At 44.7% G+C, this 12,427-nt stretch overlaps 1 non-coding gene across 1 annotated transcript; it reads left to right on the plus strand.

Annotated features, from left to right (window-relative positions):
- The first annotated feature begins 1,908 nt into the window (after positions 1-1,908).
- trnar-ccg (transfer RNA arginine (anticodon CCG)) lies at positions 1,909-1,990 on the plus strand. The gene has a single exon. It is a non-coding gene; the product is annotated as a tRNA-Arg (tRNA).
- Positions 1,991-12,427: the final 10,437 nt, after the last annotated feature.

Consider the following 12,427-nt stretch of genomic DNA (forward strand, 5'->3'; position numbering starts at 1 on the left):
CACGGTCCTCGCACTTATTTGTGAAATGTCCAGTCCCTCTTCGATGGACAAAAACGCCGCTGCTGCTTCTTGTATCCGGGCTCCAGGGGTTGTCTTGGGTGAGCCAGTGGCACGCCGTGATCGTATAGTGGTTAGTACTCTGCGTTGTGGCTGCAGCAACCCCGGTTTGAATCCGGGTCACGGCAACCCTTTGCCGTTGAGTATACGGGAAGGTTGAAAAGTGTTTACCACCTCATCTTTCTGCTTGATTTTGTTTCTGAAGCTTGGCCTGTGCAGGGCGCCACCAGACAAGGGGGCTTGCTTTCTAACATTAGGTGTAGTCGTGGCCGAGAGGTTAAGGCGATGGACTTGAAATCTATTGGGGTCTCCCCGCGCAGATTCGAACCCTGTTGACTACGGGAGGGCTTTGCAGTATTGCGTTAGCTTTCTGTGACGGTAATTGTGCCTTCTATGGTCCTTCGCTCTCTGTGCCATAACTGCTTCTAGCTTTCATCCTCGTGACACCTGCGTCTCTTCTGGGCAGCTTGTTGTAAAACTGCTGCTTTATAAAAGGTGAGAAGCCAGTGCTCCACAAGAGCTCGGATAGCTCAGTCGGTAAAGCATCAGACTTTTAATCTGAGAGTCCAGGGTTCAAGTCCCTGTTCAGGCGAAGGTCTGTCTGCTTTTGGCGGAGTCACCTTGCTATCACTACGGTCCATCTCTTCTTCTGAATCTGTACTGGAGCGGTGTTCCTTCCTGCTCCAGGGTATCAGTTCACCTCCCTTGTTCGGCACACATGATTCTGATGGTCAGCCCTTTAGGAAAGAGTGCTCACGGAGTGAGTAGAATAAGACAGACCTCCCATTTGTGCAGTGCTGTCGGTCCCCAGGGCCAGTACTGAAAAACCCCATTACATAGAATGAGACATGGCAGCCTGATTTCTCCTCAGTGGGACTGCTGTTTTAGCCGCTTCCAGGGCTAGCTTACAATCTCCGCTTGCTAGGTTCCAAGTAGGTCAGGCAGCAGTGTTACACACAACATGGCAGAAGGTGGTCTGCTTAATTCAAGTCCCTGTTCAGGCGAAGGTCTGTCTGCTTTTGGCGGAGTCACCTTGCTATCACTACGGTCCATCTCTTCTGCTGAATCTGTACTGGAGCGGTGTTCTTTCCCGATCCAAGGGATCAGTGCACCTCCCTTGTTCGGCACACCTGATTCTGTTGGTCAGCTCATTAGGAAAGCGCGCTCACAGAGTGAGTAGAATAAGGCAGGCATCCGAATTGTGCAGTGCTGTCGGTCCCTCGGCCCAGCACTGAAAAACCCCATTACATAGGATGAGACATGGCAGCTTGATTTCTCATCATTGGGACTGCTGTTTTACCCGCTTCCAGGGCTAGCTTGCAATCTCAGCTTGCTGACAGAGCTGGGTTGGTTGCAAGTAGGTCAGGCAGCAGTGTTGGACACAAACTGAGCAGAAATTGGTCTACTCCTGTAGTCGTGGACGAGTGGTTAAGGAAATGCACTAGAAATCAATTGGGGTCTCCCCGCGCAGGTTCGAATCCTGCCGACTACGCTGTTTGCTGAAGGCCATGAGGCAAAGCGTCCATTCATTTTTCACAGTCCTCGCACTTATTTGCGAAATGTCCAGTCCCTCTTCGACGGACAAACACGCCGCTGCTGCTTCTTGTATTCGGGCTCCAGGGGTTGTCTTAGGTGAGCCAGTGGCACGCAGTGATAGTATATTGGTTAGTACTTCTGCGTTGTGGCCGCAGCAACCCTGGTTCAAATCTGGGTCAAGGCAACCCTTTGCCGTTGAGTAAACGGGAAGGTTGAAATTTTTTTACGACCTCATCTTTCTGCTTGATTTTGTTTCTGAAGCTTGGCCTGTGCAGGGCGACACCAGACAAGGGGGCTTGCTTTCTAACATTAGGCGTAGTCGTGGCCGAGAGGTTAAGGTGATGGACTCCGAATCCATTGGGGTCTCCCTGCACAGGTTCGAATCCTGCCGACTGCGCTGTTTGCTGAAGGCCATGAGGCAAAGCGTTTATGCATTTTTCAAGGTCCTCGCACTGATTTGCGAAATGTCCAGTCCCTCTTCGACGGACAAACACACCGCTGCCGCTTCTTGTATCCGGGCTCCAGGGGCAGTCTTGGGTGAGCCAGTGGCACGCCGTGATTGTATAGTGGTTAGTACTCTGTGTTGTGGCTGCAGCAGCCCAGGTTTGATTCCGGGTCACGGCAACCCTTTGCTGTTGAGTATATGGGAAGGTTGAAAAATTTTTACCACCTCATCTTTCTGCTTGATTTTGTTTCTGAAGTTTGGCCTGTGCAGGGCGTCCACCAGACAAGGGGGCTTGCTTTCTAACATCAGGTGTAGTCATGGCCGAGAGGTTAAGGCGATGGACTTGAAGTCCATTGGGGTCTCCCAACGCAGGTTCGAACCCTGCCGACTACGGGAGGGCTTAGCAGTATTGCTTTAGCTTTCTGTGACGGTAATTGTGCCTTCTATGGTCCTTTGCCCTTCGCTCTCTTTGCCATAACTGCTTCTAGCTTTCATCCCGTGGCACCTGCGTCCCTTCTGGGCAGCTTGTTGTAAAACTGCTGCTTTATAAAAGGTGAGAAGCCAGTGCTTCACAAGAGTCCGGATAGCTCAGTCGGTAGAGCATCAGACTTTTAATCTGAGGGTCCAGGGTTCAAGTTCGAGTGAAGGTCTGTCTGCTTTTGGCGGCCTCACCTTGCTATCACTACGGTCGATCTCTTCTGCTGAATCTGTACTGGAGCGGTGTTCCTTCCTGCTCCAAGGGATCAGTGCACCTCCCTTGTTCGGCACACCTGATTCTGATGGTCAGCTAATTAGGAAAGCGCGCTCACAGAGTGAGTAGAATAAGGCAGGCATCCGAATTGTGCAGTGCTGTCGGTCCCTCGGCCCAGCACTGAAAAACCCCATTACATAGGATGAGACATGGCAGCTTGATTTCTCATCATTGGGACTGCTGTTTTACCCGCTTCCAGGGCTAGCTTCCAATCTCCGCTTGCTGACTGAGCTGGGTTGGTTGCAGGTAGGTCAGGCAGCAGTGTTGGACACAAACTGAGCAGAAGTTGGTCTACTCCTGTAGTTGTGGCCGAGTGGTTAAGGCGATGGACTAGAAATCCATTGTGGTCTCCCCGTGCAGGTTTGATTCCTGCCGACTACGGGAGTGGCTGAGTGGTTAAGGCAACGGACTAGAAATCCATTGGGGTCTCCCCGCACAGGTTCGAATCCTGTTGACTACGCTGTTTGCTTGAGGCAAAACGTCCAAGCATTTTTCATGGTCCTCGAACTGATTTGCGAAATATCCAGTCCCTTTTCGATGGACAAACACGCCGCTGCTGCTTCTTGTATCCGGAATCTAGGTGTTGTTTCGGGTGAGCCAGTGGCACGCCGTGATCGTATAGTGGTTAGTACTCTGTGTTGTGGCTGCAGCAAGCCTGGTTCAAATCTGGGTCAAGGCAACCCTTTGCCATTAAGTATACGGCAAGGTTGAAAATTTTTTCCACCTCATCTTTCTGCTTGATCTTTCTCCGTGATCGTATAGTGGTTAGTACTCTGCGTTGTGGCCGCAGCAACCCCGGTTCAAATCTGGGTAATGGCAATCCTTTGCCGTTGAGTATATGGGAAGTATGAAAAATGTTTACCACCTCATCTTTCTGCTTGATTTTTTTTCTGCAGCTTGGCCTGTGCAGGGCGCCACCAGACAAGGGGGCTTGCAGTCTACCATTAGGTGTAGTCGTGGCCGAGAAGTTAAGGCATTGGACTTGAAATCCATTGGTGTCTCCCCGCGCAGGTTCGAATCCTGTTGACTACGCTGTTTGCTGAAGGCCTTGAGGCAAAACCTCCAAGCATTTTTCACGGTCCTCGCACTGATTTGCGAAATGTCCAGTCCCTCTTCGATGGACAAATACGCTGCTGCTGCTTCTTGTATCCGGAATCCAGGGGTTGTTTCAGGTGAGCCAGTGGCATGCCGTGATAGAATAGTGGTTAGTACTCTGTGTTGTGGCTGCAGCAACCCTGGTTCCAATCGGGGTCAGGGCAACCCTTTGCCGTTAAGTATACGGGAAGGTTGAAAAATTTTTACCACCTCATCTTTCTGCTTGATCTTTCTCCGTGATAGTATAGTGGTTAGTACTCTGCGTTGTGGCCGCAGCGCATTCGGGTCATGGCAACCCTTTGCCGTTGAGTATATGGGAGGTTTGAAAAATGTTTACCACCTCATCTTTCTGCTTGATTTTGTTTCTGCAGCTTGGCCTGTGCAGGGCGCCACCAGACAAGGGGGCTTGCAGTCTACCATTAGGTGTAGTCGTGGCCGAGAAGTTAAGGCATTGGACTTGAAATCCATTGGCGTCTCCCCGCGCAGGTTCGAACCCTGCCGACTACGGGAGGGCTTTGCGGTATTGCTTTAGCTTTCTGTGACGGTAATTGTGCCTTCTATGGTCCTTTCCCCATCGCTCTCTGTGCCATAACTGCTTCTAGCTTTCATCCAGTGACACCTGCGTCTCTTCTGGGCAGCTTGTTGTAAAACAGGCCCAGCACTGAAAAAACCCATTACATAGGATGAGACATGGCAGCCTGATTTCTCCTCAGTGGGACTGCTGTTTTAGCCGCTTCCAGGGCTAGCTTACAATCTCCGCTTGCTAGGTTGCAGGTAGGTCAGGCAGCAGTGTTACACACAACAGGGCAGAATGTGGTCTGCTTAATTCAAGTCCCTGTTAGGGCGCTAGAGTGCAACAGGAAGTGAGTTGGCAGTAGTAGGAAGAGAGAGGCTCTTCCATTTTGTAGTTTGGTTTAGTTTTTTATTTTTCGTTTGTTTGTTTGTTTTGAGTTTATATTAGTTAGTGTTTTTTTTAACCCCAAATACTATTTGGTGTTTTTATTTAACAAAATGACCAATTTAACGGACAAAGGACACGGACTGGCAAAAGGAAATGAGATGAGGAACAGAGAATCAGGATATGTTGCAGACGAGATGGAAAGGAATATAAATGACGAGAATGGTGAAAGCAGGAATGAAACATGGGCAAAGGTGGTTTCAAGGAGAAAATCCAGATGGAAAAACAAATGGACAGGACAGAAAAACAGAACTACAAACAACTGAAGGTACTGGAAATAATAAAGGAGTTGGAGAAAAAATAAATGATTTATCTCAACGACAGCAAATGATAAAGAAGTTGAGCCAACAAACAAAATATCAGAGGCAATACAGAAAAGAAGCAACATTAACAATGACTGTAAAAGATATAGAAAACACAACCGTAATAATGATAATTAAATCACAGAGTGAGTAGAATAAGACAGACCTCCCAATTGTGCAGTGCTGTCGGTCCCCAGGGCAAGTACTGAAAAACCCCATTACATAGGATGAGACATGGCAGCATTTCTTCTCAGTGGGACTGCTGCTGTCCCTACATCTCATTCTATTCCATTCCTATTCTATCTATATCACAACTGTACATACAATATATTTTATATTTGTTTTTCAGTTTTTATTTATTTATATTTACATATGTGTATTTTTCTTTTTTCTTTTTTTTCTTTTTCTCATTCTTTATTTTCCCCCCACCCATGGCAGTCCCTTTTGCCCTGTTTTGGACTTGAACTCAATTGGGGTCTCCCCGCGCAGATTCGAACCCTGCCAATTTTAGATATAACTGCTATTGTGTTCGTCTGAAAAAGGAATGTCAGATACACCTAGGGTGGTAAATCATGGGCTATTTTTAATTTTTTTGGGTCACCAAATCAGACATTTGCATTGAAACTCCCACTTTGATGCAGAGGCAAAATATCTTTTGCCTGTAAGCAACAAATTAATCAGGACTAATAACATTGCTTAGCAACTGCCCTGAAATGTTAATTAGCATCCAACCTAATGTACCGTAATTCCTCAAATAAAAACCAGTAGTGAAATAAACGGCAGGCCTCTTATAGTGGCCGGGGGCGGGGTCAACACGGACAAATAAAGGCCGGTCTTAAATAAAGGCCGGGGGAAAATTTGTGCAGCAGAGCCAGATAAAGAATGTACATGCCCACTGCTGGAGCGTTTCTCGTTCTCGAGTCAAGAACCGGTTCCATCGGTTTTCAGATCACCAGTACACTGAACCGAGAACCGTTTCTGTCAGACGCGTCCGATTCGAGAACCGAGGAGCTGATGATACTGCGCATGCGTGATTCAGCGTGAAGCAGAATGACACACAGAGCGTCTGAACCGAACTGATTCTTTTGATGATTGATTCTGAACTGATTCTGTGCTAAGTTTATTATCTCTGTCCACTGGAACACTATTGCTTTTAATTTAAAATGGGTTATTTAAAACAATTACTTATCAAACAGATGGAATTAGAAATAAAGGTCTACCTCTAATAAAAGCCTGCTTCAAATAAAAGCCTGTTACCTTCTGCAGTTCAGGTAAATAAAGGCCCCAGCTTTTATTTGAGGAATTACGGTAATTGATAATTATGAACTGGGTATTTACTCACCTACAAACATTTACCAAGGGGCCTGTCCCATTACCCACAGTATGCAGTCTCAGACATTAGACGTGCACGCATGCAACAGGAAGGAAGTGTGCAAAACTGTCTCAAGCCTGAAAAATGCCATAGCTCTGTACCTGTCTAAAACACACTAAATCCATGGTATCTTTAATATCACTTCTTTTGAGGCTAAAAGTGTATCCCATCATTCATCATATTCTGGAACTCACATAGCCTCAAAGGGATACTCTTCCCCAAAAAGAAAATGTTTTCATTAATCACTTAAAATTATTTCAATTTAGTTTTGTTTTTTACATTTACATTACATTTAAATTTGGTTATTTAGCAGATGCTTTTATCTAAAGCAACTTACAAATGAGGACAAGAAGCAATCAAAACCAACAAAAGAGCAATAATATGCAAGTGCTATATTATTATAATGTTATATTTCATTTTCACAAAGAAACGTGCAGCATTTTGTCCAAGCAATAATAAAAACACACACTTTATTTAGTTTTTTACAATCACTTTGCTACTATTTTCAGAACCTTGATGCCATTTTTCACCACTCTAGATACAAAACTTACAACCAATGATCAAAATGCACATTTTTCAAAACCCTAACCCTTTTCTCAATTGCTTGGATACTGTTAAAAAATGTTCATTATGTCCTCAGTTGTGTAATGCTGCACTGGTTTTTGTGTTATGCATATGTGTATGCCACAAGGGGGCACTAAAGTGTAAGATACAGAAGACGCGTTTGCTTTATTATGAGTGTAGCACAACTTAACAGGTTATGGGCCGAGGAGTTGTTCGGAGGATAAGTTTGTTGTTTTCCACCGTTTTAAGTCGCGACGGACCGCGTGCTGACATGGCGGAACAATGGAGGACATACAGTTTGTCTCGACTGATGTTCGACTGAGATGAGACTAAGTATGAGCTTTGGGAAACCAAAATGTTGGGACATTTTCATTTATCAGGGCTAAAGGACACGGTGCTAAAAGAACCACAGTCGGAAGCGGAGATAGCAGCAGATGCAAAGAAAAATGCTGACGCATATGCTGAATTGATTTTATTGTTAGATGACAAAAGCCTCTCATTAGTTATGAGGGATGCGCCCAACAACGGAAGAAAAGCTCTGGAAATATTGAGAGAATATTATGCAGGGAGGGGAAAGCCCTGCAGAAGAAAAGCTCTGGAAATATTGAGAGAATATTATGCAGGGAGGGGAAAGCCCCGCATAATCAGCTTGTACACCACGTTGACATCGCTTCAAAAGGCAAAGATGAAAGTGTAATGGACTATATCATTAGAACAGAGACCGCTATCACAGCACTGCGAAACGCAGGTGAAACGTTAGGAGACAGACTGCTAGTGGCTATGGTCTTAAAGGGACTGCCGGAAAGTTTTAAGCCATTCGCAATACATGTGGCACATACAGATGATAAAATCACGTTTGCAGAGTTCAAGACTAAACTACGTAGTTTTGAAGAAACAGAAAAGATAAAAGCAGCTGAGTCGAGCGACAGTGTGATGAAGACTCAAGGGAAAGCCGGACGTGGCCTGCAAAGACAAGCGCACATGGCTGGGTCAAAGATGACACAGAGATAGTCTGCTTCAAGTGTGGTACCAAAGGCCATCGAGCTAGAGGATGTCGACAGAAAACGTGGTGTAGTATCTGCAGAAGTGACACACACAAAGACGCAACTTGTAGGCGTAAGGACAAGGACATTAAAGAAAAAAAGGACAGTGTGAGTAAAACCTCAGAAGATGTCGAGGACTACGTGTTAGAGATGAGAGACGGAAGGACCAGTGCCCAGTGGCAGCCGTCATGCAGCATCCAGGAGAAGGGGCTAATGGTGGACACGGGGGCTACCTCTCATATCATCACGTACATAACCATTTTCAAAAGTTTCGACAGCACATTCAGGCCAGAAACGCACAGTGTTGAGCTGGCAGATGGCACTCGGTGCAACGGGGTCGCTCAGCGGAGGGGAAATGCTGAGGTTTCGCTCATCGACAGCAAAGGACAGCAACGCAAGGAGGTGCTGAAAGGCGCTTTGTTTGTACCATCATACCCCCAAAGCATTTTCTCAATGAAGGCAGCGACCACAAGCGGGGCTACGGTTGTCTTTAAAGAAGATAAAGACACCCTGATAACCAGAGACGGTACCAGGTTTAACATGCACGTATATGGCAAGTTGTATTATTTGCATACTGGAGCTGAATCTAATGATAAGTGTAATGCATGTCACGACATACAAACATGGCTCGAGATTTTAGGTCACTGTAACTATGACGATGTTCTTAAGTTGCAGGGTGTTGTTGAAGGTATACAGATAAGGGGTAAAACAGGCAGGCCCGAACAAGAGTGTGAGGTGTGTATTCAGGGAATGTTTGCCCAAACCAGAAATAGGGACCCTGATACCAGAGCAAAGGCTCTCCTACAGATGGTACACACAGACCTTGCAGGTACAGTAGCCACAGAATCCATAGACGGTTACAAATATGTGCAGTCATTCACTGACGAATACTCAAACGCAGTGTTCGTATATTTTCTGAATAGAAAAAGTGACACCGTACAGGCTACTGAAAAGTTCCTAGCAGATGTATCTCCTTACGGGAAAGTGAGATGCATCAGATCCGACAACGGAACAGAGTTTACGTGCAGTGATTTTCAAACACTTTTGAAGAAAAACAAAATCAGACATGAAACATCAGCTCCGTATTCCCCACACCAGAACAGAACTGCAGAGAGGGGTTGGCGTACTCTTTTTGAGATGGGCAGGTGCATGATAGTTGAAGGTGCATTACCAAAGCAACTATGGCACTACGCAGTACAAACAGCAGCAATGGTACGCAACACATGTTTTAACAGGTGTACAGGGCAGACTCCTTATGAGTCACTGACAGACAAGAAGCCAAACGTGTCAAAAATGCAAAAGTTTGGATCTGTTTGCTACACGTACAAACAAGACAAGGGAAAATTTGATTCCAGGTGTGACCAGGGTCGTTTTGTAGGTTATGACAAGAACAGCCCAGCGTATTTGGTTAATCATCCAGATGCAAACAGAGTACAAAAACACAGGCTAGTGAAGTTTGTGAGCAAGTCAGTTGTGGAAAAACAGACACAGACAAGTGAGCCAGATCTAAGCACTGGTTATGGCATTGTGAAACTCAAGACTGGTGAGACCACACAGAGTAGGAGTACAGAAAATGCTTCAGAGCCAAGTATACAGAGTGGTAGTACACATAGTGATATTCTAGATGAAGTAACGAGATCTAGTGACCACAATCAGACACAGCAGAGTGTGACAAGTGGTAAACCAGAGAGTAGGAGGTATCCAACTAGAGAGAGAACACCGAGTTACTTGGATGACTTTGTAACTGAAGACAGTGATAGTGATGGGGTTAATATCACGGTAGACTACTGCTGCAGAGCGGTGTGTGGCATTCCACAGACTTTTGAGGGAGCAATGAGGTCAGCTAACTCAAAAGAATGGGTAAAAGCCATGGATGAGGAAATCAAGTCGCTAAATGAGAACAAAACGTTTACCCCGACGACACTGCCAATAGGCAAAGAATTATGTCAGAAAACAGTAGGGGGTAGATGGTTTACTCTATCAAGGCTGATGTAGATGGAAGAGATAAATTCAAAGCGCGGTTTGTGGCTAAGGGTTACAACCAGAAAATGGGAATAGACTATGGGGAGACATTTTCACCCACTGCAGACTTGACGAGTGTAAGGGTGGTGCTACAAAAAGCAGCACAGGAAAATTTACTCCTGCATCAAATGGATGTGAAAACAGCGTATCTGCATGCTCCCATAGACTATGAGATTTACATCAATCCACCAGAGGGTTACCAAGAGAAAGAGGGTATAGTTTACAAGCTAGAGAAATCACTTTAAGGCTTAAAACAATCCGGGCGAAATTGGAATAAGGTTTTACATGATTGTCTAACTGAGAATGAATTCACTCAAAACCCAGCCGACCACTGTGTTTATGCCAAAGAGTCAAAAGGACACAAAGTGATCATAATTACATGGGTCGATTATTTAATTATTGCAGCAAGCAATCAAGAGAAATTAAAAGAAGTTAAAGAGATGCTTGCAGAAGAAATTTAAATGAAAGATCTGGGCAAACTGAAAACATTTCTGGGTATCAAATTCAATCAGTCAGATGGGTGTGTAAAAATGACACAGGAAAAGTACATTAACAAGATACTTCAGCGTTTTAATATGCAAGACTGTAGGATCAGAGAAACACCCTGCGAGCAAAAGTTAGTGTATACTGAGAATGCAGTAAAGTTGAAAGATGTCAGAATGTACAGAGAAGCTGTGGGAAGCCTTATATACCTGACTACTTGTACCAGACCAGATTTGAGTTTCGTAGTTAGCAGGTTATCACAGTATTTTGCTGAACCTACAGAGGAACAGTGGGTCACTGTGAAGGACGTACTTAGGTATCTCAAAGGTACAGCAGGGAAAGGGTTAAGTTTTAGGAGAAACGATTCTGAGAAACTAGGTATACAGGCCAGTATTGCTGACTGGGCAGCTGATACCTGTGACAGACGCAGCACTACGGGGTACTGTGTGAGTCTAAGCCAAAACAGCTCTCTAGTCTCGTGGAAGCCTAGAAAGCAGCCTACTGTGGCGCTATCCACATGCGAAGCGGAATATATGGCACTGGTTTCAACCATACAAGAGTGTTTATACCTAGAACAGTTACTGGGAGGTATAAATGACTACAAGTACACAAAAACTGTAGTACATGAAGACAATCAGGGAACAATTGCTCTTGCTAAAAACCCTATAAACAGATGGAGATGCAAACACATAGACATAAGGTATCACTTTATCAGGTCTATTGTGAGTGAGGGAAGAGTGACCTTGATGTATTGTTCCACTGATAACATGATTGCTGATGTAATGACCAAACCTGTAAATAAGTTGAAACTGGATAGGTTTGCAGGTGCTCTTTTTGGTGATTGATATGTGTATTACAAGGGTCCACATTCATTCTACATTCCATTTTGTTTGTATAGCAACCTGAGTACAAGTGGGGGTGTTAAAATATGTTCATTATGTCCTCAGTTGTGTAATGCTGTACTGGTTTCTGTGTTATGCATATGTGTATGCCACAAGGGGGCACTAAAGTGTAAGATACAGAAGACGCGTTTGCTTTATTATGTTTGTCCCATTTGATTTACGGTTCTCTCTTACTGATGGCTGTATGACCGTGAAACTGATGTGTCGGCAGCTAGAAAAATAAATATGCCAAGAACGGCTAAAGATAATCCATCGCTATCGTCCACTTTTTCCTCCGAATGTAACGCTAACTGAAACTATGAGTGTAGCACAACTTGATAGAAACAATACACATAAAACTTAGATCATTTGTTCATTCAACAACCTGTTCACATTCACACATTACATTTCAAATGAGTGTCTATTCATTTCCTTACAGTGATCTAACTATCAATCGATACAACTGCTCAGAATGATAAGTAACTGTTGCATTACTTTTAATGCAGTTGTATGGAAACAGACAAACAATCTTCCATGTTTGCTGTAAATCATGAAAGTTTCAAGATAATGAGATTCATTGTCACCAATTAGCGTGGAGCATGAACCAATTAGACTACAAAATCCAAGGATGTAGCCTAATATTTAATCATAATGCTTCATCAGACACTGTGTCTATGGCCCCAAATACTGTACCACCTTTTCAGACTATTTACATAATTGACAGTACTGCACTGTGTAGATGCTTGTCCAATTCTGCCAACTCGTTACTGATGACTGAGTGCGCATTGTGGAATGAGTATATAGTAAAGAGTTGATTGGGATCCAATTGCAAGAGCATAGTGATACGTAACATGGAGCCAGCAGGTGATCCAAGTCACAATGGAGGTCAAGCAGTGGTGGGAGGAAGACGTGTTGGTC

This window comes from Carassius carassius, chromosome 18 (assembly GCF_963082965.1).
Source record: "Carassius carassius chromosome 18, fCarCar2.1, whole genome shotgun sequence".
NCBI lineage: Eukaryota > Metazoa > Chordata > Actinopteri > Cypriniformes > Cyprinidae > Carassius > Carassius carassius.